Source organism: Dromiciops gliroides, chromosome 4 (assembly GCF_019393635.1).
Source record: "Dromiciops gliroides isolate mDroGli1 chromosome 4, mDroGli1.pri, whole genome shotgun sequence".
Taxonomy (NCBI): domain Eukaryota; kingdom Metazoa; phylum Chordata; class Mammalia; order Microbiotheria; family Microbiotheriidae; genus Dromiciops; species Dromiciops gliroides.
Window position 1 is genome coordinate 364248712 of NC_057864.1, and position 27737 is coordinate 364276448.

At 36.7% G+C, this 27737-nt stretch overlaps 1 protein-coding gene across 1 annotated transcript in view; it reads left to right on the forward strand.

Annotated features, from left to right (window-relative positions):
• LAMA2 (laminin subunit alpha 2) overlaps positions 1-27737 on the forward strand; it is an 804877-nt gene that overhangs the window by 124493 nt on the left and 652647 nt on the right.

Here is a 27737-nt window from a genome sequence, read left to right on the forward strand (position 1 = left end):
CGCCTTATAATCAAGAATGATCACAAGCAATGTGGCATCTAAAGTGTCGTTATTTTTTGGTTTTGTTTCTGTTTCTGTTTTGTTTTTGTTGTTGTTTTTTTAAACAAGTGTTGCTAATGTCCTGGAATACTGGCTTTCTGTGTTGTATATCATTTGAAATGGCAGGATTCTGTAGTTCTCTGCATTCCAGAAGGTAGAAATAGCCTGGAAATTTCAGTTCCATAAATCTCTTGTTCTTTTAGAACATGTAAGTGGATTAGCTGAAAATGTTTATGTCATGCATGAGATTTTGTTCTGTGCTCTTTGGGCTATGTAAAAAGAAAATCTCATCCTATTTTTCCTGGAGGGATTTTTCTCATGGAATAATGGGTCAGATTAGGTGAAGTTTAGGAAGCCTGTGTTTATTGAACTCCCTGCATATCCGCTGAAGGAATTGCATATCTAAAAATAAATTTGCTTGTCTTTCCCCATGGTGTTAGAATGAAGATAATAAGATTTTTATATAAAAAGTATTATTACCATCTCATGATTGTTGTTCCAATAATCCCTCACCATACACTGTGGCTTTTTTTTTCCAGTTTCAGGAAGTTGGTGTGATTGTTTTCATTCTTTCTTCCCTTTCAAGGATTAATTCCAACAACAAAAATAGTTCTACATTCACAAGATTCTGATGTTGATTTCTTGTGATTTCTCTGGATTTGTCTCCTAAAATAATTTCCTCCAGAAATTAAAACTTAAATAAGGGGAAGGACAGAAAGGAAGGATCTAAGCATTTATTAAGTACCTATGATATACTAGGCAATTATAAGCACTTTACAAATACAAATGAACTTACAAAATTCAACAAACCGACTGCTCTTATTAGGGGAAAGCTGCACACTGCTCCCATAGTGATACTAGCATTCAGAATGCTATTCCATAAGCAAAACCCTTTGAAAATCACTGCCTATGATCCTCCTTCTAATGTTAGTTGGGAAGGTAAATATTAAATTGACAGTGACATTTTGGATTGTATCAAGTCCTCTTTAAAGTATATCTCTTACATTTCTCTTAGAAGCAGGTAGATGGTGCAGTAGATAAAAGCACTGTGACTGGAGTCTGGAAAACCTGATTTTAAATTCAGCCTCAGACACACTAGATGTGTGACCCTGGTAAAATCATCTAACTTCTAACTATCTCAGTTCCCTCATCTGTAAAATGGAGATAATATTAGTCTCTATTTTCCACAGTTGTTATGAAGAACAAATGAGTGATTAATAATTTTATGTATGCATGTATGTACGTTTTTGCAAATTTATTCATGCATTTATGCCTATGTATATGTCTATATCGATAGATATGCATATATCTATTGTGTATGTAAACGTTTTGTTGTTGTTCAGTCATTCCAGTCGTGTCTGACTTTTTGTGATCCCATGAACCTCTTTCCATGGAGTTTTTTTTGGCAAAGATACTGGAGTGATTTGCCACTTCCTTCTCTAGTGCCAAACAGAGGTTAAGTGACTTGCCCAAAGTCACAGAATTAGGAAGTTTCTGAGGCTGGATTTGAAGTCAAAGTCTTCCCAACTCCAAGCCCAATACTCTATCTACTGAAACACCAGTTAATCAATGCTTGGAAATCATGAATCCACGTAGGCCAAATCACCTAATGTTCTGACATTCTACAGTAAGTAGTTCCCTGTTCGTATCTTTTAGTCAGCTAATTTTTCCCCTATGTCTCCTCGTTTAGACTGTAAACTCCTTGAGGGCAGGTACTGTTTTTTTCATGCAGTATTTGGAACATGGTGATGTTTCAAATATGTATGTAGGCATACATATATTCATACGCATTTTTATCAATAGACATCTATGTTTAGATATAGATATATACCTAGGTATATATGCATATCTATCTAAAGATCGATATATAGATATATGTGTATATATTTAGCAGTGTAGTCAAATTTATGCTACATTGGGAGTTAGGAGGCCTACATTCAAATCTGTTTATGACTTGCTCTCTGTGTGAGCAAACACAAACTGCTTCATCTATGTTTGCTTCACTTTCCTCATGTGTAAAATGAGGGGATTAGTTTAGGTCCCTTGCAGGGATAAGGTTATTATCATATGATGAAAATATTGCTCATGATTACTTGTATTTGTATCTTCTTCAATCTAACTTTTTTGGGGGCAGTGGGGGGGTATTCTTGATGCTTTTACTCCCTTACCCTTCTGTCATTCTAATTTCACCAGTCCATTAGATAAGGATCAGCTCCTTTATTTATCATTACTGAGTCTGTCAGTCAACAAGCATTTATTAACTACTTACCATATCCCCTAAATTTTATGAAAATTGGGCCTACCCTCAAGGAGTTTAACCGAAAAGGAGAGACATAAATAACTAGCTGAATAAAAGTTTGGTTATTATGGTTGTTGAGTCATTTCACTTGACTCTTCGTGACCCCATTTGGAGTTTTCTTAGCAAAGAGATTGGAGTAGTTTGTCATTTCATTCCTCAGCTCATTTGACAGATGAGTAAAGTGAGGCAAACAGGGTTAAGCAACTTACCCAGGGTCACACAGCTAGTGAATATCTAAGGCCCAATCTAAACTTATGAAGTTGAGTCTCCCTGATTCAAAGCCCAGTGCTCTATAAACTGTGCCACCTAACTGTGAATAAAACATACAAACTAGGAACTTCTGGAGAATGTGTGAACTTTGGGTGATCTGGCCTACTTAGGTTTATGCTTTCCAGATATTAAGAAGCATTTATTAAGTGCCTACTCTAGGCCAAGCACTGTGTCCTAAGCACTAAGGCAATGAAGAAAAAGGGAAAAAAAGAAAACCACATTCTTATCAGTATAAATAACTATTTTAGCTGCATCTTTGAGGGACAACGAGGGTTAAGTGACCTGCCCAGGGTCACACAGCTGGTAAATGTCAAGTGTGTGAGTCCAGATTTGAACTCAAGTCCTCCTGAATCTAGGGCTGGTGCTTTATCCACTGTGCCACCTAGCTTCCCCTGTCTGCATCTTTTTAACTACTTGTCTTATATCCTACACTAGTTATTTGAGATTTGTGTCTCATTCCTCAAGGTCTGAGGAGTTTTGGAGCTCTAAAAGTTTCCTGATTGTTAAATTTTGTGTGCGAACATTTACAACTTAGAAATCCCCAAAAAGTCCACTGAATTTATTTTTTATTTGTCTAAGATTAAGAAAATGTTAATAATGCAAAGTATATTTTAAAATGTGTGTGGTTGTTAAACACTTATCAGTACACTTCTCTATTGTTAAAAAAATTACTTAAGCTCAGGAGTGCAGTAGACAATTTAAGGAATGAAATCATCACTAGATAAAGAAAGGCCTAGTGAAAGTAGATTAGTACTGCTGCTACCATCACTATTATCACTACTACTATCACTGGGAAGCTAGGTGGCACAGTGGATAGAGTACTGGCCCTGAATTTGGGAAGACCTGAGTTCAAATCTCAGCTGAGACACTTACTAGCTGTGTGACCCTGGGTAAGTCACTAAACCCCAGTTGCCTTAAACATCTTGGGCCATCTCCTGTACATCCAGATGGCTCTGGAGGAGAGGGTTATATTGGGGACCTTTCACAGTCCTCCCTCACTTAAATCCAGTTCACTGCAAATCATGACATCACCTGATGTCAAGGCCCTCTTCACAGCCCTCTTTGGGATCGAAGGACAAATAACAACAACTACCACTACCACTAATAATAATTATCATTTACGTAGTGCTTTCAGGGTTCAGAGTGCTTTTATCTATTATTTGAGCCTCCTAATACCAAATTTCAGGTCAGGGCCCTGTGACCATTCGGATGGAAGAAATACTTCTAAGTGAGAGTAGCATACTTCACTTTATCAGTGATTGTGATCACTAGATTATGAGGAATAACCTTCCCCAGTTCTCTCTTTATTTGCTTAGTCTATTTCTTCATTTTCTATAAGTGTATCCATGCTCTCATCCATCCATTCCAGGATTCCCTGGAGAAGAAATGTCTTTGCTTCAAAAGCTAACTTTACTAGAATTATTGAATTGTTAAGCCTGTCATAGTAGAAGGCATTCACTCTGAAAGAAACAAACTAGTTTTACAAAGATGAGAATTAAAACAAAAGCCTGCTGTGGTTGGGAAAGGAAACAATTCAAATCCAACTTATTGGCTTGCACTTGAAAATTATACTGTAGTTTCATCTTAATTGTCACTTGCATAGTGACAGCTGTGGTTTAGTTAAGTTTACAGAGTACTCTAGTTTTCCTGAAGAAATACCTGGGGTGGTGATGTTTGTGTTAAAAAAACAACATAAATTGCACTTATATACCTTGGGAATCATTTGGCTGTATTGATTCAGTAGAGTAAATAAAATAAAAATGTATGAATATTTCCTGATTTGCTAGAACTCTCCTCCTTTTCTTCTCTGTAGATCTTCTGCAAATTAATTAGTTGGCAAGTTTGAAATACCTGGTTTTTATTACATATTCAAAGACTGAATATCACATTTTATTTCTTTGATGTAAATCATAGTGTAGGGTCTCATAAGAACCACTTTTTAAGAAACTCTTGTTCATAACTCATTTTATCCCCTTGAGATTTATATCTGCGATGTATGTGGTCATGAATGTAAAAAAGTGCCTTTCAGAATGAAAATGGGTCAGATTGTTGCTTGTACAGGTTTGGGAGAAATTGATGTCTTCTTTGATTCTTTTGAAGGGTGCTGTTCTAAAATATAGATTAGCCAAGGTTTATAGTTCTGTTACCAGACTGAGCACTTCAAACATGTGTGCAGTTTATACTATTCAGTGCTTACAGCCAAAATCCGGGCTTTTGATGTGAGGATAAAGGTAGAATTTTCATGGGAGGGTAGAGGAAAAGACTATACATTGAGGTACGTTCTTGGGGGTGGGGTGTGTGTGTGTGTGTGTGTGTGTGTGTGTGTGTGTGTGTGTTTGTATTCAGACCAAAATGAATCCCTTCTCAGAAGTGTTCCTGTATGTTTTCAATATGGAAAAAAAAAAAACCTTTTTGATCAGGGTTAGTCAAACCAATAGTTTATCAGTTTACCCGGATATCTATGAAAGCTGTTGGCAGTGGGATTGGGAAAAAAACACAGTAGACATTTGTAAAGCATTTGGAAGTATTGAGAAAACTTCAGTGTAAGGGAACGTATCCTTCTGGTACAATGTATTATCTGCCACTATGGTACTGGAGGTGATGGTGAAATTGCCCCATTCCTACTTCATTTTCTTCAGTGTAAGGGAATGCATCCTTTTGGTCCAATGCATTATCTGCCTCTATGGTACTAGAGGTAATAGTGAAATTGTCCCATTCCTACCCCATTTTCTTCCCTTCCATTCCCTTCTCTTCCTATCTCAAGAAATATTAACAATAGAATATGTTTGTAGATGCTTTAGTATGGAGAATGGGGTGGGATGACCATCAATGTTTGACATCATAAAATGCCATCTTCTCTTGTTCATTTATGCAAGTGCAAAAATACCAGACAGCTTTATGTTGGCAAGCCTTTGAAGAGGAATTGACAATTGCTTCAATGATACATGGAGCTTATCAACATTAATTTATTCATTACTTAGTATGGGAAGAATGGTAACAAATGGAAATTTATTGAAAACTTCTTCTGCCAAGGAATCAAATACTGCATATGGAAGATAATGCCAACAATTATAATGAAAATGAAAAGAGTACATTTTGATTTGATTTTTTACTTCATTAGGGATAAAAACGTGTGTCATGGATACTCTACAATTTGGGTAAGAGAATCAGTCTCTAGGATCCTTTCCAGCTCTCAATCTTTAACCAAACTAGACTACTAGATTGACCTGCAGTCTATCATTCCTATGTACTGGTGAAGACCATTCCTCATACTTGACATATATAACTACTTCTTCTCTGTAAAAATTTGTCCCTTCCTTCAAAGCTTAGCTACACTCAATCAATCAACAAGTTTTTATTAGTTGTCTACTAAGTGCCAATCAGGGCAGTTAGGAGATGGAATGGATAGAGCACTGGATTTGGAATCAGGAACTCATCTTCATGAGTTCTTATCTTACCTCAGATACTAACTAGTTTTATGACCCCGGGCAAGTCATTTAACCAGGTATGCCTCATTTTCCTCATCTGTAAAATGAGTTGGAGTAAACCACTTGAGTATCTCTGCCAAGAAAACCCCAAATGGGGTCATGGAGAGTTGGACATGACTGAAAATGACTGAACAAAAACAATATGCCAGTTACAGGGCTAGGTGCTAAAGATATAAGGACAAAGAATTTTTTAAAAATCCACACTCAAAATGAGTTTACATTCTAAAGGAGAAAACAAATACATATAAAAATAGGTATAGCATAAAGTTAATAAATGCAAACCTACGTACAAAATAGGTAAATCTACATTATCTTGGGAGGAACAACATTAGCATTTAAGGGAGATTAGCAAAGTTTCCATAAAGGAGATGGCATCTGAATGTATCTTATACATGTTAAAGTAAGAAGCCTCTGAGCAAGTGGTAAAAAGGGAGTGCATTCCAGGCATAGGGGAAGGCTAGTACAGAGGCATAGAAAGAGGAGAGAGGGGGTCATGAGTAAGGAGGAGAGAACAGTTTACCAGGATCATAAAGTATTAAGGAGAGAACAGTGTTCAATGACACTGGAAAGATGGTTGTGTCAGAGTCGTGTGGATCATTAAAAAGTGAACAAAAGAGTTTACATTGATCCTGGAGGCAACAGGAAGACAATGAAATTGTTTGAGTGGAGATTCATATGGTCAAATTTGGGGGGAAATAATTTCAGCATCTTTTGGATGGATTGTAGTAGTGAAAGATACAAGTCAAGACAACTAAACAGAAAGTGAAAGCAATAATCTAGGTTAAAAATGATGAGTGTTTGAACCAAGGTGGTGCCTATGTACAGAGGCATTTGGATGTGAGATTTTGTGAAAGTAGGAATGGAAAGAATTGGCAAATAATCGCATATATGGGGTAAAAGAGTGAGGAATCCAAGAAGATACCAAGATTATGCAACTGAAAGTAGAAGGATGGTGATGACTTCTACAGAAATAAGATGCCAACTCAACTAAACAAACATCTATTCACCTCCTCCCCCAGATCTGCATCTATCTACCTCTCTCTAATATGTGAAAGTATTTTCCCAGAAAATTGTCTGGATATCTCCTTTATTTCCCTCTCTTTTCCACCTTGTCTTACACATATCTATGTTTATTTTGGATCCCTGGTAGTGTATGAGTACCCTGAAAGTAGGAATTATAGTTTTTCATCTTTGTAACCCTAAATGCTTTAAATTTGTAGTGCCTATTATTCAGTCATTTTTCAGTCATGTCTGACTTATTGTGACCCAATTTGGGATTTTGGGGGCAGAGATCCTCAAGTGGTTTGCCATTTTCTTCTCAGGTTCATTTTACAGATGAGAAAACAGGCAAACAAGGTTAAGTAACTTGTCCAGGGTCACACAACTGGTAACTGTCTGAGGCCAGATTTGAACTCACACAAATGAATATTCCTAACTCCAGGCCCAGCACTCTATCCACTGTGACACCTAGCTTCCTTCATAAATATCTCGGGTAGTATATGAGTTCCTTGAAAGCAAGAATTATCAATCTTGATCTTTGTAAGACCAATGCCTTATATGTAGAACGTGGTTGATATGAATTAAACTTAAGTGAAGAAAATGAATGGGTATTTTTTAAAGTTATGATTCAGTATATAATTTGAAGAGATATAAGTACCTGTCCTTTAAGAGAGACCCTGAAGGGAAAAAAAAAACCCCTATATCTACTGTATCAAAAATGTTATTTTATGTAATTATTTTATGGAAAAACTGTTTACTAGAGACAGTTTGGCATACTAGGATAGCACATCCTGAAATTAGGAAGCCCAAGGTTCAAGTTATGCTTCTGATACATACTAAGTGTGAATTTGGGGAAGTCACTTAACTTCTCAGTGCCCCATGCAGCTATTCAAGCTTTTACGTTACAGATGAGTTACCAGTCTGTACTTGTGGAAGGAATCTCCATTACAAAAACACAAATAAAATGACAGATCTGGACTATACCCCCATGAAAAGAGAAACATGTTTAAGGATATTTCTATAATCAGGATGCACAATTTTCCCAGAAAGGCTTTGTCTTTGCTGGAGTTGAAGAAACACTGACCCAGCATAAGAAGATGCAAAGGAAGTTTAGGAACACCATCTACCAGACGTACTATGTATGCTAAGGTCAGCAAAAATCCTAGATGGGCAAGAAAGCTCAGTCTAGTGAATTTTTTAAAATTTATTTTATTTTTTTTTTAGTGAGGCAATTGGGGTTAAGTGACTTGCCCAAGGTCACACAGCTAGTAAGTGTTAAGTGTCTGAAACCGGATTTGAACTCAGGTACTCCTGATTCCAGGGCTGGTACTCTATCCACTGCACCACCTAGCTGCCCCAGTCTAGTGAATTTAACTTATAATATTAGGATTGTTGTTTATTAGAGCTGCCATACATTTTTTTCATATGGGCTGAGACATTTTTAATATTTTTTCACTGAAAATCTTCAGAGTCATAGTTCCAAAATAATTTTATTTCCTCATTTTTATTGCCCTTGGTTGATGGAAACTAGAACTCATGAGAGATGGGTACCGAGCCAAATAAATTAAAACAGAAGCATGTGTTTTTGACATCTCAGAAATAACTGCAGGCTAGAATTGTTCATGTAAACAAGACTATTAGATTCAATTCAAATTAATAGCACAATGAATGAAAATGAAATTAAACTTTCCTGGACAATTAAATATATAAAGAGCACAAATGATAACTTTATAGAGTACCTTATATTGGATTTATAAAAGCAGCAAAATAATTATCAATCCTTAAGCGTGCTTTCAAATGTGTATTTGAGGGGAGGAGATAAGAGAGATATTTTTTTCCTAAATGATATGCCTATGTTAGTTTGTTTGGGTTCTATAATTCTGTATACAGGATTCTGTAACTTTTGGCAAGCAACAATATTTATTGGCTAATGCATAGAAAGCCTGCAATGCCCCATTGGGATCCATTCGATGTCATGGTATTTGGATGAGGATCCAAGGTGTGTTATGTGGGAAAGAAGGAAACAAGTATTTATTAAGTGCTTATTAAGTGTTAGGTACTATGCTAAACCCTGGAGATACAAATATGAGGAAATATAAAGACTCTGACCTCAAGGAGCTTTCATTTTAATGGGGAAAGAAAACAATTCACAAGAGAGCTGGTGGGATAGGGAGGAGGAGAGATGTACCTGGCACAGTTTTGAAGTTTAAATGTCAGCAACAGTGCCAGGATAAGAATGAAAGCACACTGGCCTGAGCCCTTTCACAAAATAAGGACAGTAGGTTGAATATGTCAGTGGAAAAATAGGGCCCAACCTTGCAAAGAAATATACTAGGGGGAAGTTACTGGTGTGGTAGGCAATTCCAGGGCAAGGTGGTCTGAAGAAGTTCCAAGATGAACCAGTAAAGGTCAAAGTGGTGACAAAAGAAAGAAAGAAACCAGATATCTTCCTTGCTCTCAAGGATTTTACTATTGATTGACTTGGGAGACACAATATAGAGTAGAAGCAATGGAGGACATATTTAATCACTAAGTCACTAAATAAATATGGTCTAAATTGAAAAATATGAAAAAGATACAGGATTTTTAGGAGTAACCAGGGCTCATTGGATTACTCAGTGGATGCTTCCTAAGATGAGTTTTAAAGTTGGTGAGAGATCATTTCATTTCTCTTCCTGTCTATGTATATCCAATGAACAAAATTATTAGAGTTAGACGCTATTCAAATAACCATTTCTAACTTCACCTGTGTCTTTTTGTGACATTAAATAAACCACATAACTTGTCAATGATAGTCAACTTGCTAAGAGAGGAAAAAGAAGAGACTTTCAGATGTGATAATAAATTGATTTGTGATATCTTATTATGATTCATAATAAATGTTACTACTAGCCATAATGAACTGAATACAAACGAAGTAATAGGCTCCTGTGGCACCTAAATTTGTGCAGATAGCTTTTCCTCCATTGTTCAGTGCCCTGACCTCTTATTATTCCAGAGAAACAGGACTTTCTTCTGTATTATCTATTAGTTTCCTGTAGGAGGCAATTATTCTATTTATTTATGACTTGAATAGGGAGCCATTTAATTTTAATGCATAGCAATAAAACACCAACAAATTGATTGCATGGCCAAGGAACAGACGTGCATCAAGCAAAGAAATCGAAACCTTCCCAAATTAAAAAAAATCTTTTAGAGCCCCTTGTAGGTTGTTTGAGGGTCCTAGCTAGTTTCTCTTTGTTTTGACTCCTTTAGATTTTACATTCTGACTTCTCTATATTTTACAATTTTACATTATACTGAGACTGTGTTGAGAAGCATGCTGTAGATTTTAGTATCTTATCTGTAAGGGGAAAAACATTTACTGTTTGGGAAGCTGATTGAATATTTCATTTTTTTTTAATGTGTCAAGGAAAATGTAGAGGTGGTGGTGGTGTTTTAAATACTGTTAAATGTGAGACCAGTATTGCCTTTATTTATATTCATCAATAAGGAAGAATTGTTTTTAATATGGTTGTAAAATATTTCCATGGGGGTTTTGTGCTTCCTTCAATAAGAAACAAAAACAAAAAAACAAAAAAGGTGGAGGAGGAGGAGGAGACTTGAATGTCATATTTTGAATGCTGGCATGCAGGTCTTCTACAGAGCTGTAGTTTTCTTTAAATTGAAGGAGAATGTTTGTATCTATGTGTTTTCCTGATATATTCAAGGAAGAGATTGGCAATGTGTAGAAATTAATTTTATCTCATTTTTTCCTAACGAAAAGTAGTTCCTCAAATAAGAAACTGTATGAAAAACACTTTTTAAACCTTGTCATCACCTAAATGTGCACTGTTACAATAGAATTATTTTGTTGTCATCTTTCTGTTTGATGAAGTTCAGGCAGAAATTATCATGGAACAAGTCACTATCCTGTTATTATTCCTTTATGTTTAATGTTCACTGACCTATTGCACTGGCAGATAAAATGATTGAATTTTGTAACTGAATTTAAGTAATCTAAATGTAGACTTATTTTCTTGGATTTCCTGAAAATATCTAGGACGACTTTAGTAACAGAAAGGATCGTGGGAATGATATCCCAGCAGAGTACTGGTAAATATTTAGTAGCCAGTGTTCAAAAAATGAATGGCAGAGTTTCAAATCTAATAAGCACTATTAACATTTTCGCCTTCACTTTCTTAAGTCCAAACAATCAACAAAAGGGTAAACCCAGCTCTGATTTGTAGAACTTATTGGTCTCCAGGGTGTAATCAGTTCCTGAGAAGTGGTTAGAGTTGTCTAACTATCAATTTCTAAAACTGATTTAAACGGAGCAGCCAGGTGGCGCAGTGGATAGAGCACCAGCCCTGGATTCAAGAGGACCTGAGTTCAAATCCGTCCTCAGACACTTGACACTTACTAGCTGTGTGACCCTGGGCAAGTCACTTAATCCCAATTGCCTCACCAAGAAAACAAACAAACAAACAAAACAAAACAAAAACTGATTGAAACTGTCTTCAGCACACTGCTATATATTCAACATGATTCTGATTTCCTCTTTTAAGCATAACAATTATTATTTTCATATATCTCATCTTTTATTTTGTAGAGTTCAGACAAAAGTGGTTCTGGGCCACTGTTGCTATCCTGCTATCACCCCTTTATAGTCAGTTTTCTACAGAATATTGCATAGGTAGAAAAATAATTTATTTGTAGTTAAATAAAAGTGTCAGTATGTAAACTCACCCTCTGTAGCCTCACTGAAACCATTCTTGGAATATATCGCATAGCAGACAGGACAACATGAATGATGTGGAGCTCTTTCTGTTCTTTCATGATTATTATCTCATTGGTGCAGAAGTATAAATCTTTCTATAGCTTCTTGTGGCAATGAACCCCTGTTTTGTTAATATAGTTCAGGTTTTTTTATTTTAACTTGGTTCATCTTTTGTTTTTATAATTCTGAAGGTATACATTGATTGGTATAGTATGCATGTTAATTGTTTCAAAGATAATTCTTGAGGGTAGCGAGATGGCTCAGTGGATAAAGCACTGGCTCTGGATTCAGGAGGACCTGAGTTTAAATCCAGCCTCAGACACTTGACACTTACTAACTGTGTGACCCTGGGCAAGTCACTTAACCCTCATTGCCCCACAAAAACAAAAACACACCAAAAAACAAATAAAGATAATTCTTTTTATTCATCTTTGATGGTTAAGATGCCAGTAAGTTTCAAAATATTCAGTCACAACCTTCTCCTCAACATCATTATTCTTTTCATGTCTATCTTGGAGGAAACCAAAGTATTTTCAGGGATTGCCTTTATCGATTAGTTTCATGTGACCTTCAGTGTTTCCTTGGCATACTTTCAGAATTTTATGCTTATTAAATATGAGTAATTCTTTGATATCATTGGAGAGAAAGATTCCACAAGATAAAGTAGCTGTTTATTTTTTTTTTTTGGTGCAGCCATATGAACTAATGAAGAAGTTATTATGTGTCTACTCTGTGCAAATCACTGTGCTAAATGCTAGGGATACTCAGTCCCAGCTTTCAAGGACCTAACATTCTAATGGGGGAGAAAGACAGAGGAAAGATTTAAGCTTTAAGTCCCATGGAAAGGTCCCTTTTGACAGTGCCAAGGCCTTCTTTGGCAAGATCTTTCTTTTTTGGATGTTTAGTAGACATTGCTTTAACGCCTGTAAAAGCCATTTCCAGGCTGTGTTTCCCTAGGAGTTACTTCAAAGTATGATGGCCGGGGGCAGCTAGGTGGTGCAGTGGATAAAGCACCGGCCCTGGATTCAGGAGTACCTGAGTTCAAATCCGGCCTCAGACACTTGACACTTACTAGCTGTGTGACCCTGGGCAAGTCACTTAACCCCCATTGCCCCGCAAAAAACAAAACAAAACAAAACAAAACAAAAAACAAAGTATGATGGCTGAGGGTACTGACCTGTAAGGAATCATTGTTATTCCCCTAGATTCTTTGGTAAAGGGTACAGAGCTGCCTTCATGTAGATCTGAGGGGAGCATGTGGTCAAGATGGTGGTGGTGGTTTGATTTGCCTAACATATGCTGCCTCCCATATTTCCCTCAGAGTGCCTATGGTTCTTCAGTTAGGTGGGCTTGCGCAGCCTATGAAATATTGGTAGTTTGTGAGGAGACCTGACCCCATCTCCAGAGAAGTTACCCACCCAGATGATAGTTATGAAGGCTAGACTAGAAGCATGAGAGTATGCAGAGATGCACAGGGTCAACAATCTCGGGGCTCCTGTGGTTATCTACCTGTTGGTGCCAGTTGGTCAACAGTTGTTTCCTAATGGTGATAAGGAAGGTAGGGCCCTTTTGCACAATGATTTCTCCCCTCAGTGGTGGCTGTTGGAGGTGGAGAAAAAGCAGGTGTAATAATTTGAGGGGACATAGCTCTTCCCAAAACTGGCTTAACCTCCTGGGCTGTATGCAAAAGGGTCCAACAAGAGGAGATATGGAGGTCAAGATATTAATCAGACTTGCCTGGTACATGTTGCCTTCTGCTTCTCTTTCAGGTTGCCTTACTGATTCAGTTAGACTGGCATATAACTTGATAGCACCCATATATATAAAATGGTTAGTAAGATGTTTTGATTCAACCACTTCTATAATAGCTTCATTTAATGGAGGGGAAAAATGGATTTGATGCTACGTAGAATTGTAAAGATTTTAACTAGTCTTTCTGAAAAAATGTCATGTTTAGAATGAATTATTCTTGACATCATTTTTATTGGACGTATTTTTAAAAATAGAGATCAGTTTTCCTTGTGGATGTCACATATTCTAATATTCTCACTAAAATTGGGTCAGTTTAGTGTATTCATGATACATGAATAGGTTGTGAATGCAGAACTGAATCAATCTTTATAATAATCAGTAAATGGTACTTTTTTTGCTCATTAATCAGTGTACTATTGTATTTATATATTTTTATTAATAAAAGCTGTGGATAGTTTATATAAAGTATACAACACATAATTGGCCTGTATCTGGATGGGTCATTTTTATTCTTTTCCTTTGGTGACTTATTTGTGATGTCATATTGATAAAGTAGAGTCAGGCCTACATCTAAGTGGAAGTTGGTAGAGTACCTAGTAGTAATTGACATTCTACCAGGAAGCATCAAACAAATAATTATGGATCTTATCCAATCTGCCAATTTTTTTTTTGTTTTGCAGAGGCTACAGTTTGTCATGTCTACCATAACTATTCCTTTATTCCATAATGCACCAACTTTAGTTTTTTTTTCATTTGATCCAACCCGTGTTTCCATTATATTAGCATTCTTGCTCCAGCCTCTATAGTAAAGTTATTGAACAGTATTGGATTATGATATTTTGTACTGCTTTATGTTGCCTTAAATGTTGGACTTTTAGAAATTAATCACAGAAATGAAAATCTCTAATTATTGTTCCCAGGTTCCTCTCTGCATGCATCTTTGTTTGTCTTCTTTAGTTTGCCAAGATGGAATTTAGGCTTTCTGTCACTCATCTAGAGAGAAAATTATGTGATTTTCAAATGCTTTTCTACAGATATTTAATACCTTTTAAGGTCACTTCTATCATGATGGGTTGTTTTAAACACCTGCCCTTAGGGATGTTCATTGATAGCTCCACTTTTCATCCTATGGTTCTTACCTTGGTAATACCCACTGTACATACATAATACTGTTTGGGGGTCCTGTAATGTTTGTCACTTTCTGTACAATTCTATGGTAGAATGTGTTAATTCATAGCAGTTATGGTATATGCCAACTTTTAAAAATTATGAATTTGTTTCATTGGTTTGTTAGTTGAGTTTATGTCATCAAATGCAAAAAATGGCTTTTCAGCATTGCAGCATGCATAGTCCCATCTTCTTTTTCAAATCATTCAAACTTTTGCTACTATTTTTTGGCATCTTTTTTGTTATAAGGTATAATTTCTGGAGTTTTCATTGACAAGATTTTCAATGATCTGAGGCTCCTCACCTTTTCCCTCTTCAAATTTTAGAGCAACTTGATTTTGTCTCTTATTTGATCTCACTTAGATTTTAAGATGCAGTTATTTTTCATGATTGCCCTGCTCTAGTCAGGTAAAAGTTGATGAGTGACTTCTCCTTCTCTTCTTCCTCCTTCTGCTTCCCTTACCCCATATCCTTTTTCTCTTTTCATCATTATCTTTTTCTTCCTTTCCTTTCCTTTTCTACTCCTTCTCTACTTTTTCCTTCCCTTTTTCTCATCCATTTCCCCCTTCCCTTGTCCCTTTTACTTCCTTTTTCCTTTTCCCTTCTCCTTCCTCTTCTCAATTCTTTTCCTTCATTTTCTCCTTTCTTCCCCTTCCCTTTCCCTTCTGCTCCCTTCTCATTTCTGCTTTTTCCATTTTCACCTCTTATCTACTCACATTTCGGTTTTAAGATGTGACTGTTTTTATGATCACCTTGTTCTGGTTGACTGTAAGTTGCTGAATGACTCTTTCTCTTTCACCTTCCCCTTGTCCTTCCATTTCCACTTTTCTTTCCCCTACCACACTTCTATTCCTGCTCCTTTGGTATCCTCCATCCACGTCCCAGTACATACTTTCTTCCTTTGCTTACCATCATGAGAGACAAATAATCCTTTACTGTTGCATGGCAGTTTTACCTAACAGTTCAAACAGCCATGAATATAGATAAATGATGCTGAGTTGAGTTTTTTATTCACATATTGATATTCTGTGATTTGGAACGCTGTCACACATATGGAAGAAGAATTATCCAGTGTGATTTGTTTTTCTTTGTGTGTTTTCCCCTTCTGCAGGACATCCTGGAGAGAGTCTCGGTTTATTCTCATATGGTGTTTCCTTTTTTTTTTTTTTAAAGGAATGATGAGTGGTTTATAAGGAGAGATTTGTATAAAACAGCATAACTCTCCTTTTTCCTTCTGAATTCAAGTCTGCTCTTTATATATGAATATATAAATGAAGCATTATTTCTGGAGTGTTTTTGTTTGGTTTTGGCTACAGCTGCTACTTGCAGACTTTAAGGGGATGAAAAGTTCTCTAATTCATATCATGAAAACAGTCACTTCTTCACATTTGCTTTTGAAATGTGCTAAAGTATAATGCCTTTATGTTAGTAATCTTTCATAGCATCTTATTTTAGAGTTTTCCAAACTAAATTATAAAAGACAAAATAATCTCCTTCAAATATTAAAAGGGGCAGTGTGAAGTTATTCCAGAAACAAAGGGACTTTTGGGGGGAGAGAGGAGAAAATCCTTCAATGATCCCAAACTGTTAAAGGAAGTCTTGGGTGACACTTGCAATTGGCTTTGATTTTAAATAGCTCTCAAGTTTGTTGTAGGATGAAATGGAATGTTATTAAAATACTGAGCTTAACTACATGGTACAATACTTGGGCAGCCTGATTACACCACTGTGAAATCTCAAAACTATTTTAAGTGCCCTTAACATTCTGCATATGCTTTTAATTCCTGATAAAACTGAGTCAGTAGAATGAAACATCTCATTTGAGCCTAAACTTGGGAACACATAGTTTTATGAAACCCTCATGTCTGAGACTCTTATGTGACATGAAAAGCTGAGGCATAGCCTTTTGGGGATTTATCATGTCCCTAGCTTACAATTTCCACCCAGAAAATCTAGTGGGGAAATTTACTATATTACACCATCCAGTAGTAAGCACCCATTTCTCAAGAATCAAAGAACACTTTTTTTTTTGACAGGAGGTAGAAGACCTGCATTCAAATTCTGGTTTTATCACTCTGTGGATCCTCAAGCAACTTAAGTTCTTTATCTCAGTTTCCTCATCTGTAGAATGAGGGGGCTTGATTAAGTGATCTTTAAGATCCCTTTAATCTCAAAACCTATGATCCAAAGCAAACAGAATTCATAAAAAAGCTCTTGTAAATTAATGTTCCCTGCCAAAGCAACCCATTCGCAAAGATGTGTATAGCCTCATTCACTTATCTTGACCGACTGATGTGGTGTAGAAATATTATACAGTTTCTTTATCTGGTCAGGAGACACAGTTATCCCTGTGACCCTCTCAAACTCATTGCCAGTCAGAGGACTCTCCCCTCTGGATTCTCTCCCTTGTGTTCTGGTTCTCACCTGACCACATGGTTCAATTAAAAGTAAAGAACACATCCACCCTATTCTTGTCATTTTCAAGTGGGTTTCCATCACTGACATCATTTTGAAACACAGTGACTCAAAAGCTTGATGGGTTGCGGTTTATTTTTCCCTTCAGCAATTCAGGATTATATATTCTATTTTCATGAGCAATCCACATACAGACAGCTCTCTCTTTCCAAAAATTCACATTATGCAAATGCAAATTTATGTAAAGAATTCTTAAAGAAATCCACATTCTAAAAATAACAATTAAAACAACCATGTTAACTTTACTGTACAGTACAGTGCTGTCTCCCCACTGCTGTCCCTTGATTCAGCCTTCTGGCCTCCCACCATCCACACCCCACCCCACCCCAAAATGAAAACAACTAAAAAATCACTGTCCAAGTAAAAGCAGAAAGCAGAAGAACTCACTGCCACTGAAGCAGGATTTAGACTTGTCTTGAGGCCTCCAGCAATGAGAGAGGAGACTTTCACTGGGTCCACTTGCCCCCACTTGGGGTGGAGGGGATATGGCCCCCTTCCTGCCTCCTTCCCTCTCTTCCCCATGGCCTTGGGTAAATTAACACTACGTAAAAACCACTTTACTTTGAGGTCTGTGGAATGATCCATTTATGTAAATTGAGAATTGTCAGTAATTATAAAAGTTAGGAAAGACTCACAATTCCAGCTTGTGCTCCTCCCCTTTCCTTCCCAGTTACCTGTTCCTTATGGACAGCTGACTACAAATACCGTGTTATCAAATTGTGCCATATTTTATCTCTCTAGATTTTTTTTCTGTGGTTTTGACCATATTGGACAGTGATTTTAACATGACTGATAATATTCATGCTGGTACGACACAACAATCAACTATTAAGACACCTGAGATAATCAAACTGACTTTATTTGAGGTTTATTCATATTAGTTATTAAGATGTGGAATAGAAATAAATATAATGAGATGGAAGACAGAAATCATTTCCTAGGAAACAATTTCTAACTTGAAATAATTAATTCTAATTAGAAACTCTTCAGTAGGAGAGAACCTCAAAGATCATCTAGTCTAGATGATCATCTAGATCATCTAGAAACCAAGGTCTAAAGAGGTGAAATGCATTGTCCAACATAATTTTTTAGAGCACTGAGGTCCAGACTTGTGATCTCACTTATACTGGGAGCTCCCAGTGAAGAAATTACCACTATCAATGCCGAAAAGCAACTGCTTCCCAACTTCTAGCATTAGAGAGTTGCTTAGTCTTTTGAGAGGCTAAATTAATTGGGTCATTGAACATATACGTACTTTGAAATAGGACTAAAACCTTGGTCTTCCTTTCTCCATGGTCAACTCTTTTTCCACTTCCTTGTTACTTGCATTTATGTCCCCAGAGGTTAAGAATGTAGTAAATAACAAAGCTAGGATGCAAGCCCTGGCCTTCAGATTCCAAATTCAGCATTGGTGCGGCTATACCTTGGAAGTGATTTTCAAATCTCAGTGTATTCAAAGAAATCAACATATTATGATAATATTCTTTCCCCCCTCTTTTCTAAATAATACTTATTCAGCTTAGCTGATGTCTTTTTAACATCTTCAATGCATAGGGAAAGACAAAAGTGAGCTAAATCTAGATGAGTGAAATAGAGGAGAAGATGCCAGCTGTTTTTGTTTTTCTTTTGTAAGATGACTTTTCAGAGACACACTGGAGACTTTACAGTCACATCACTAGTCATTTTAGTTCTAAGAAAGCAGGTTCAGACAGGTTAATGGTCTTACTTCAAAAAAATGTCAATGTAGAGTAAAAATGCTTAATCAGAGGCTAGGTCACAGCATTACAGAAGTTGGAACTGGAAGGACCATTGGAGGTCAACTAGTCTAACCATTTCATGGAAGTGACTAGTGAGCTCACATTCTGTTGAATCCTTCTTATGGTATTTTTGATGTCTTTGCATAAAATGATCTGCTGATAAAATTTGCTTTGTTTAAATGGAATGAATGATTCAAACATTTATGTAGCTCTTATTATATGCAAAGCACTATGCTAAACACTGGGGATACTAATAAAAAAAGTTAGTCCCTGTTCTCAAGGAATTCACATTACAATGGGGGAGACAACGTACATAAAAGATTTAAACTGCAAGCCGGATGGAAATCTTCCATGGTTCTTAGGGTCTAACAGCAAGGCAGATGGTAATGACTCTTCTTTAATGTCATTTCTGTTGATGAAATCATATGTGATCCTGATGTTGAATTATTTGACTGTACCAAGAACTTTGGTGGAAAGCATTCTCTTTTCTTGGTCTTTAGTAGCTACAAAAGTACCTATGGCACCTAGAGGAGCAGCATTCAGTTTGTCTCTCCATGGGGGTTGCTTCCTGAGATGATGACTATAGGTACTAGATTGGAAACATTGCTATTATCAAGGCGCTTTGGTTTGGAATCTCCAGCTGTCTCCACCATGATCTGAGGTTAGATGATGGTCAAGGTAGTGGTTGTAATCTGACACACCTGGCACTTGCGGTCTCCTGTGTCTCCCTCAGGGTACTTTGATTCTTCAACAAGGCTGGCTTTCGTGCCCTCTGAGTGGCAGTTGGTTGATGGTTTGTGAGAGTGACTGACACTTTCTCCATAAGAGTTACCTCTCCAGATGATGATTGTGAAGGCCGAGCTGTAAAAAAGATTGATGATCTTGGAGTGATGATGTGCTTCCACAAGTTGGGCTCTTGTGCTTATAGCATCTGGTCAGCCATTGTTGTTGGGCTGGTGATGGTGTGGTGTCAGGTGGTCACCTGACTCATTTGTATTAGTCTAACTTGGAAAGTGCCTTATCCCTTTCACTGTGTCTCCCTTTTGTTTCTTTTAACTTGGCAAGAATAAGAAACAATAGATTGATGCCATTAGTGTTACGTAGGTACATGATGGTGGCACTAAAGTCAGCACTCTCTTAGTTCAAGTCCAGTGGTGGGATGAAATGAGGTACTTGTAACCCATTGAACAATTAATAAAAGAAGGATAACTTTTCCCTAACACAGAAAATATATGCAACAAGACTAGAATGGCACTTTTTATCTCTGAACACAGACTGCCTTGTCTCCATATGGAAATGCATGTAATCATCAGTGCAAGATATGGTGAAGGACATAGTGACTCTTTTATGGTGAAATGTACCAAATCATGGAGTTCCAAATGCTTTTGGGTCAGGCTTTTTATTCTTAGGTGTCTGGGAAGCTACATCAGAGAAATAGGATCTAAGAACTGATTTGTTTCCTTTTAGGAAAACTAATCTCTCACTAGAGATCAGAAGTTGTTGAAGGGAAGGAGTGGTGAGCCTACCCCAAGTTGTGGGGTTATTAAATATCAAGATATCAAAATACCCTAAATATTAGAAAATGACAGAGAAGGCTCACTTCTAGATGTGTATGTCTATAGGGAATCATAGGATGAGGATTGGAGGCGAACTCAGAATTCCATCTATCCAAACACCTCAAGTTAAAGATTAAGAAATTTAGGCCAAGGGAGGTTAAATGATTTGCCTATAGTAACATGGATAGTATAAGAAGTGGGATTTGAATCCATATTCTTCTACTTCAGAGCCAGTAGTCTTTCCATTACACCACAATATCTCAACTCATCAGCCTACATACCATTTCTCCATGTATAATGTAAGATTCTTGAGAGACAATTCCATTCTTTGTCTATATATTCCCAACACCTAGTGCAGTGCCTTGCATATAGCAGGTACCAAATAAATTGATGACTCTCTACCCCTTTCCCTAAACATGCATACATTGCTGGGATGTTCTTTTCTTAATTGCTGCAAACAATGTTGGAGAGGAATTTTAACTCTAATCATCTGATTTCAGAATCAGTTTTCTATCTTCCCTACCATGCTGGCTCCACAGGTCATGAGGATTTATAAAAAGACATGTATAACATTCATGAAGAGTGAGAAATTGTGAAGATGGTACCATTTGTTTCAGTGCAATCTGGTTTCATGATTCAAAAACAATCATAGATAAATCAAACTAGTGAAGTATTACTTCATTGTTTAACTGTTGTTTTTTTAAAATCTGCTTGATAAGTGATCTTCTAGGGGGAATCACAAGATGGAATCAGAGAAGAAAACATCAACAGTGTCTATTAATTGCATTATGTTGGAAACTCTACTTTCTCCCTTTATTTTATGTTTTTTAAATGTTTTAATTGATATCTTATTTTTCTTACATCATCATAGTTATCCTGAGTATCCTTCTCCCTGCCTCATTCAAAGTTATCCCATGGGGGCAGTTAGATGGCACAGTGATTAAAGCACCAGCCCTGAATTCAGGAGTACCTGAGTTCAAATCTGGCCTCAGACACTTGACACTTACTAGCTGTGTGACCCCGGGCAAGTCACTTAACCCCCATTGCCTAAAAAACAAACAAACAAACAAAGTTATCCCACATACCAAATAAAAAGTTTAAAGAAGAAGAAAAAAAATCAGTCGAAAAACATGTTTGATATGAACACTTGTGGACCTCCCACCTCCAGAAAGTTTAGTTGCTGCTGTCTTCTCATATCTATTTATTTACACCATCCAGTAGTAAGCACCCAGTTCTCAAAACTCAAAGGCACTTTTTTTCCTTTTTTGGACAGGAGGTAGAAGACCTTGGTTCAAATCCTGGTTTTATTACTCTGTGGATCCTCAAGCAACTCAAGTTCTTTGTACCTCAGTTTCCTCATCTGCAGAATGAGGGTGTTTGATTAGGTGATCTCTAAGATCCCTTTTATCTCAAAATCTATGATCCAAAGCAAACAGAATTCATTTGAATCATGCTTGATGTTTACAATTTGTTATATTTACTTTAGATTTTTTGGCCTGTATAGTTGTCTATCCATTCACACTATTGTAGTGAGGGTATTTTTTTTGGGGGGGAGGCTTTTTTGACTTGACTCTGTGTTGATGCATTCTTTGTATTCATCACATACATGATTCCTTACAGCATAGTAATATTCCATTACATTTCATGTATTACAATTTGTTTAGCCATCCCTCAATTAAAGAACATTTACCTTGCTTCCAATTCTTTGCCACCACAAAAAGTGCTACTATAAACATTTTGGGATATATGGAGACTTTCTTCTTATTGGTGACTTCTTTGGGGTATGAGTCTGGTAATGGAGTCTTTAGTTCAAAAGGTACAGATATTTTAGTCACTTTTATTTGCATAATTCCAAATTGCTCTCCATATTTTTTTAAATTTCACAGCCTCACTAATGATGGGTTAGTGTGCCTATCTTTCCACAACCCTTCCAAAACTGAAAACTGTCCGTTTTGGTCATCTTTGTCAATTTTGAGGATATGAGGGGAAACATATTTGATTTGTATTTCCTTGTGATCTTTAGCATTCTTTGTTGTGAATATTTTTTTGTGAACTGTTTTTTCATATACTCTGTCCACACTTATTTGGGGAACCTCCCATATCATTTGATGCATGTTGACATTATCTGCTTTTTTGGGAAGCATAGTTGCTCAGAGATAGAATTCCAAATTCAGTTATTATAAACCCGAAGCAGGATATTTCCTGCTTCAAGAACAGTATTGTAGAGATGTGGACAAAGAGAAAAAAAATCATTGTTAGTAAATGCTGTATATTAGGAGGCTGATCAATTCTGTTTCTTCAGAGCAACAAAGAGCAGGCTGGAGGGTGTGTGGCAGAAAGAGTGGAGCTTTCAGTTCTCTGCAGAAATAGAGTGGGAACAAAAAGAAAATTCAACTAGAATTGTTGATTCAGGTCATGCAAAATGTTGACATTCTAGGCAAGCTCATGAGTTCAGTTGGGAGGATGGTGACCAAAAAATCGGGGGAGAAGAGTAAATTCAAAGGTAAAGTTACTTATATATAGATTCCTGCACTTAGGAATCTGGCATTGGTTCTTTTAAGCACAAAAAAAGATATAGGATCACCAGTTGTGAGAAAAGAACAATGATGTTGCACAGTTCCTTAATATTTTAGGAATCGTGAAAATATTTAGACAAACTATACAATCCATTCACACCTGTAGACCAGGCAGTCTGTGTGCCTTTAATTCCTTGTCTTCTTATATAACCTGAGAGGCAGCATAGGACAATAGAAATGAACTCACCTAAGAATCAGAATAACCAGAGTTCAAATCCTGTCTCTGACACACCTGGCTGTTTGACCCCAGGCAAGTTATGTAGGCTCTCAGTGCCCTTGGCAACTATCTAATATTATTATGTGTAGAGGGGTAGCCAACCTACATTCTTAGAGGTAGTTTTCTCACTGGAGTACACTATACCAAAGCTTTTTAAACTTTGGGTAGTGACCCCATATGTAGTCACATAACTGAATGTGGGAGTCTTGAAAAATTTGGCAATAGTAAAAGGTTATGTATATCTATTGTATATATTTATATACCTTGGGTTGTGTAAAAATTTCTCTCAAAAAGGGGTGATGAGTGGAAAAAGTTTTAAGAAACTCTGTTCTCTACTAATGAAATAACAAATTCAGACAGAACCTCCTGTAAGAAGGCAACTGGGTGGTGTAATGGATAGTGTGTCAAGCCTAGAGTCAGTAAGATTCTTCTTCCTAGCTCTGTGACCTGGGCAAGTCACTTAACCCTGATTGCTTCAGTTTTCTCTTTTGTCAAATAAGCTGGAGAAGGAAATGGCAAACAATTTTAGTAGCTTTGTCAAGAAAACCTCAAATGAGGTGGAGAAGAGTCTGATACAACTGAAAATGATAGAAAAACAATCTCTCTCTCTCTCTCTCTCTCTCACTATATAGTAGAAAAAAAATAGTAAGTAGCTGGACACATTTTTTCATCATTTTAGGACTCAATGGGTTAATGTTTTTATACAGTCTGGCCCAGTGCCATAATCATATAGTCTAATAGTTACATTAACCCTCTGCTAAATTCCTCTGATGCATCTTCATATTGTGGTGGGTACCTTGGTTATGAAGCAGAATAGTTGGTGTTTCTTTCAAACAGCACAAAATGGTATAAGAACTAGTGTCATTAAACATACCCTCAGATCAACTCTTGTGAGGGGAGATCTTGGCATTGGACCTATGGAGGATACCAGATATACAGTGATCCCTTCCACAGTGTGACAGTCCCCATCACAGTTTCGATATGTTGCAGGTTGGCATAATAAATTAAATGGGAATTTGGGGGGAGTTTTCCAGAAGCCTCAGATGACTTGCAAAAGCCATTAGATGACACAGAAAAGGTTTAGAAACTCAGAAATGCATAAAATATGTATAGTATTGTATAGTGTCAACATATTTTTATCTTCTAATACCATAATATTTCAGACTTCTTTTCTGGCACTAAGGGAGGGCCAAAAAAATATTATGGGGATTTTCCAGATTACAGGGGCATGGTGCCTTGGGCCTCTAAACACCTCCCTTCCTTCCCCCCCCCCCAGCAATATGGTAGGAATCAATTGTACTATCCAATCGAGGAAAATAACTCAGAATTTTAAGGAGACCCCAGCAAGGGGGAGAGCAAAGGGCCCAGAGGGTCAGGTAGATCAAGGAGGAGCTAACTTGATGTTTGACCATGAGCGCAGAGGAAGAATTGTGCTATTTGTTAACTTTCTTTTTTCCCCAATCGTTCTTGCTGACTGCTTTCCACATTGCTGGAGGAATGAAAATTCTATCTAAATGTTAATGTACAAAATTTTAAACTTGCCCAATTTTTTAAAAAAATCATTATTTAAAATTTGCATGCTATTTAAACGTTTGCTTCAGCAAAGTTCCACTCAGTCAAAATTTAGTTATGGCTCTTTTAGAAAGGCACACAAGTTCCGGTGCATCCTGCCCAACTAGGAAGGCTTTGGATATGAGGAAATTAATGGCTTGCAATGTTTTTAATAAAGGGATGGTATAGCTCAATTTAGAAAGGTTCATTACCTGAAGGTTGGCCACAGAATGAAAAAAATTAAAGTACTTCAACTTACAAAGACCATCCATTTAGGCAAAGAAAGGTCTTGGTCTGTATCTGTAGAGTACCTATAGGGATAAAATCAGGAATCCTTAAAATGCTGCCTTAGGGAATGATAATAATAGTTCATTTACCATACTGGGTGTTCCAAAAGTCTTAGTGCAGTCTTAAATACTAATGCCTTAAGAACTAAGTATTGAGCCTTAAGTACTTTTGGAACTCCCTGTGTATAAGGCTTTTTTTCCCAGTACCCCTAAGGTAAGCAGTATAAGTATTATTGTTACCATTTTACTTCAAAGCTCAGAGAGCTTGAATGGTTTTGTGCAGGATCACATCAAGTAGTGTTGGGGCTGTGAACGAAACTCAAGTTTTCTTAATTCTTAGTAAAGTGCTCTTTCCAGTAAATTTGGCTACCTTCAATAGTAACAATAATAGACATTGACATAGTTCTATGTGATTTGTAAAGCACTTTGAATATATTATCTTATTTAACCAAAGATACCTAAGAGAAAATAGTGGTAAAGATTGTCAGCATTTAAGTACCCCAAGATGGTTTGGGAAAACATATCTGGGACATATGTTAAATAGTTTAAAAGCATTTAGTTTGTAGTATTTCAAAAAAACCTTTTTCCCCCTTGTAACCTGAGGTGGATAAGGGTTGATGTGTGAAAAATGTAATAGACACATTTATTAGACATGTGTTTGAAAAATGAACTTGTGAAGAGTCTACACAAAGGTCAAACAATTTGGTATGTGTGTGGGGGGCATCATGTACATAACAGCTCTCCCTCAACCCCTCCTCCCCCCAAAAAAAATATTGAAAATTTTAAAGATAAATGAATGGTTTCATGGATGAATTCTTTCACATGCCAAAAACATTAATTCAGTTATTCTCCATCCCTAAACTCAAAGAAAGTTAGGCCACGAAAACAGCCTGGGAAATAACCTTGTAAAAATAAGAAAATACAAGTCTTAGTATCTAAATCCTGTGCTTACATAGCCATCCTGTACAATGAGTGGCTTATTCATATAATCACAGCTGTCAATCAATTTGTTAGTCACTAGCCAATCAGACAGTAACTGTGGGAGCTTTAGCCCAAAGGGGGAAAAACACTATCTAGCCTGTTTGTCAGTTATGATGGAATCTTTCCTTTGGGGTAAAATCATTTTGGCTGGCACAGTGACAACGAAATACTGAGTCCATCTCTATTCCCAGGCCAGGAATTTGGAATTGTGGGATTTATCAAATACAGATGTCTGAATTTTAAGCACATCACTGTCATCATCATGTATTAGATATCCATCTGGATGAGCACTGTACTAGGCACTATACTTGAAAAGTCAATTTAAAACAATTTGGTCTCAGTTCATCTATGAGATTATGCTGTTAAGCACCTTTGGTACATGTGAAGTTACTGAACCCACTACTTCCACAAAAATTTGGCTAAATAAAGCAAGTGTTTCGAAGCTTGTTTTAATCAGGCCAAGAAGAGGATGGAATGCCAGAAGTAAACAATTCAGTGCCATCTTTTGCATATGAAGACATCACTGACATTACTTTATCGCACAGCTATAGCCTGGAGTGTTCTCTAACAAAATTTTAGCTCTGGAGGAGATGGATCCTGACAACAGTGACTGAACAGTCCTTTTCACTGGATTTCATAACACAGTCTTGACAGTTGTTCATGTTGCCTGTAGGTTGCTAGGCAACATATGAAGGGGATGGGGAATTAAAAGTCAAAATTACATACACATTGTATGCATATTCTATCAAGGGCACATTATATAAATCATCATAGTGTACCACTATACCTTTCAATTCAGCTGTTGTGAGGCGCTTCAAATTTAGCCTGTGAAAAGTAGTTGGCATTTGTTATTACCCTCTCCTGAAAATGTGCACAGTACTAGAAAACATGCATGCAATTCACTGATTTTATTGATACCATGTAACATGAAATATGCATGTATTTGTTACAGAAAGAAGAGTTTCACATGAATGCAATGTATGTTTTCTTTCTGTATGAAGGGGAATTAACGATTAAGGTGAATTTAAGCATATGTTAGAGCACTGTATTTAAAACAAATGAACAAAAATTTTGCTGACTTTATGTTGAAATAATAGTGAATACCACATGATTAGATGTAATAATAAGGGTATGTTGTAATGTATCTGTTTTAGTTTTTAGTATTATTGAACCAGACAGTTTATTTCATCTGTATCAGAAACTTGTAAGGAATCTTACTCTACTCTTACAGAATAGCAATTGATTAGAGGGTGAAGAAGGTCACTCAGTAGAAAAATAATTTGTACAGAGTTAAACAGCCAATAATTGTGAGAGGTGAGACATGAACACCAGGTCTTTCTTCGAGACTAGATCTCTATCCACTATGGTAAGGCTGCTTCTCATGATGCACTAAAGTAATGCCTACATTATAGTTAATTACTTTATTGCTTGGAAAGGTCCATTAGTGTGGGTGCTCTCTTGACTATATAGTCACAGTCCCATTTCTTTACTCACCAAAAAATTAATCATTTAATAATCATTATTCTGCATTTAGGTATGCTTAGGTAGGCTGCTTTTTTTTTTT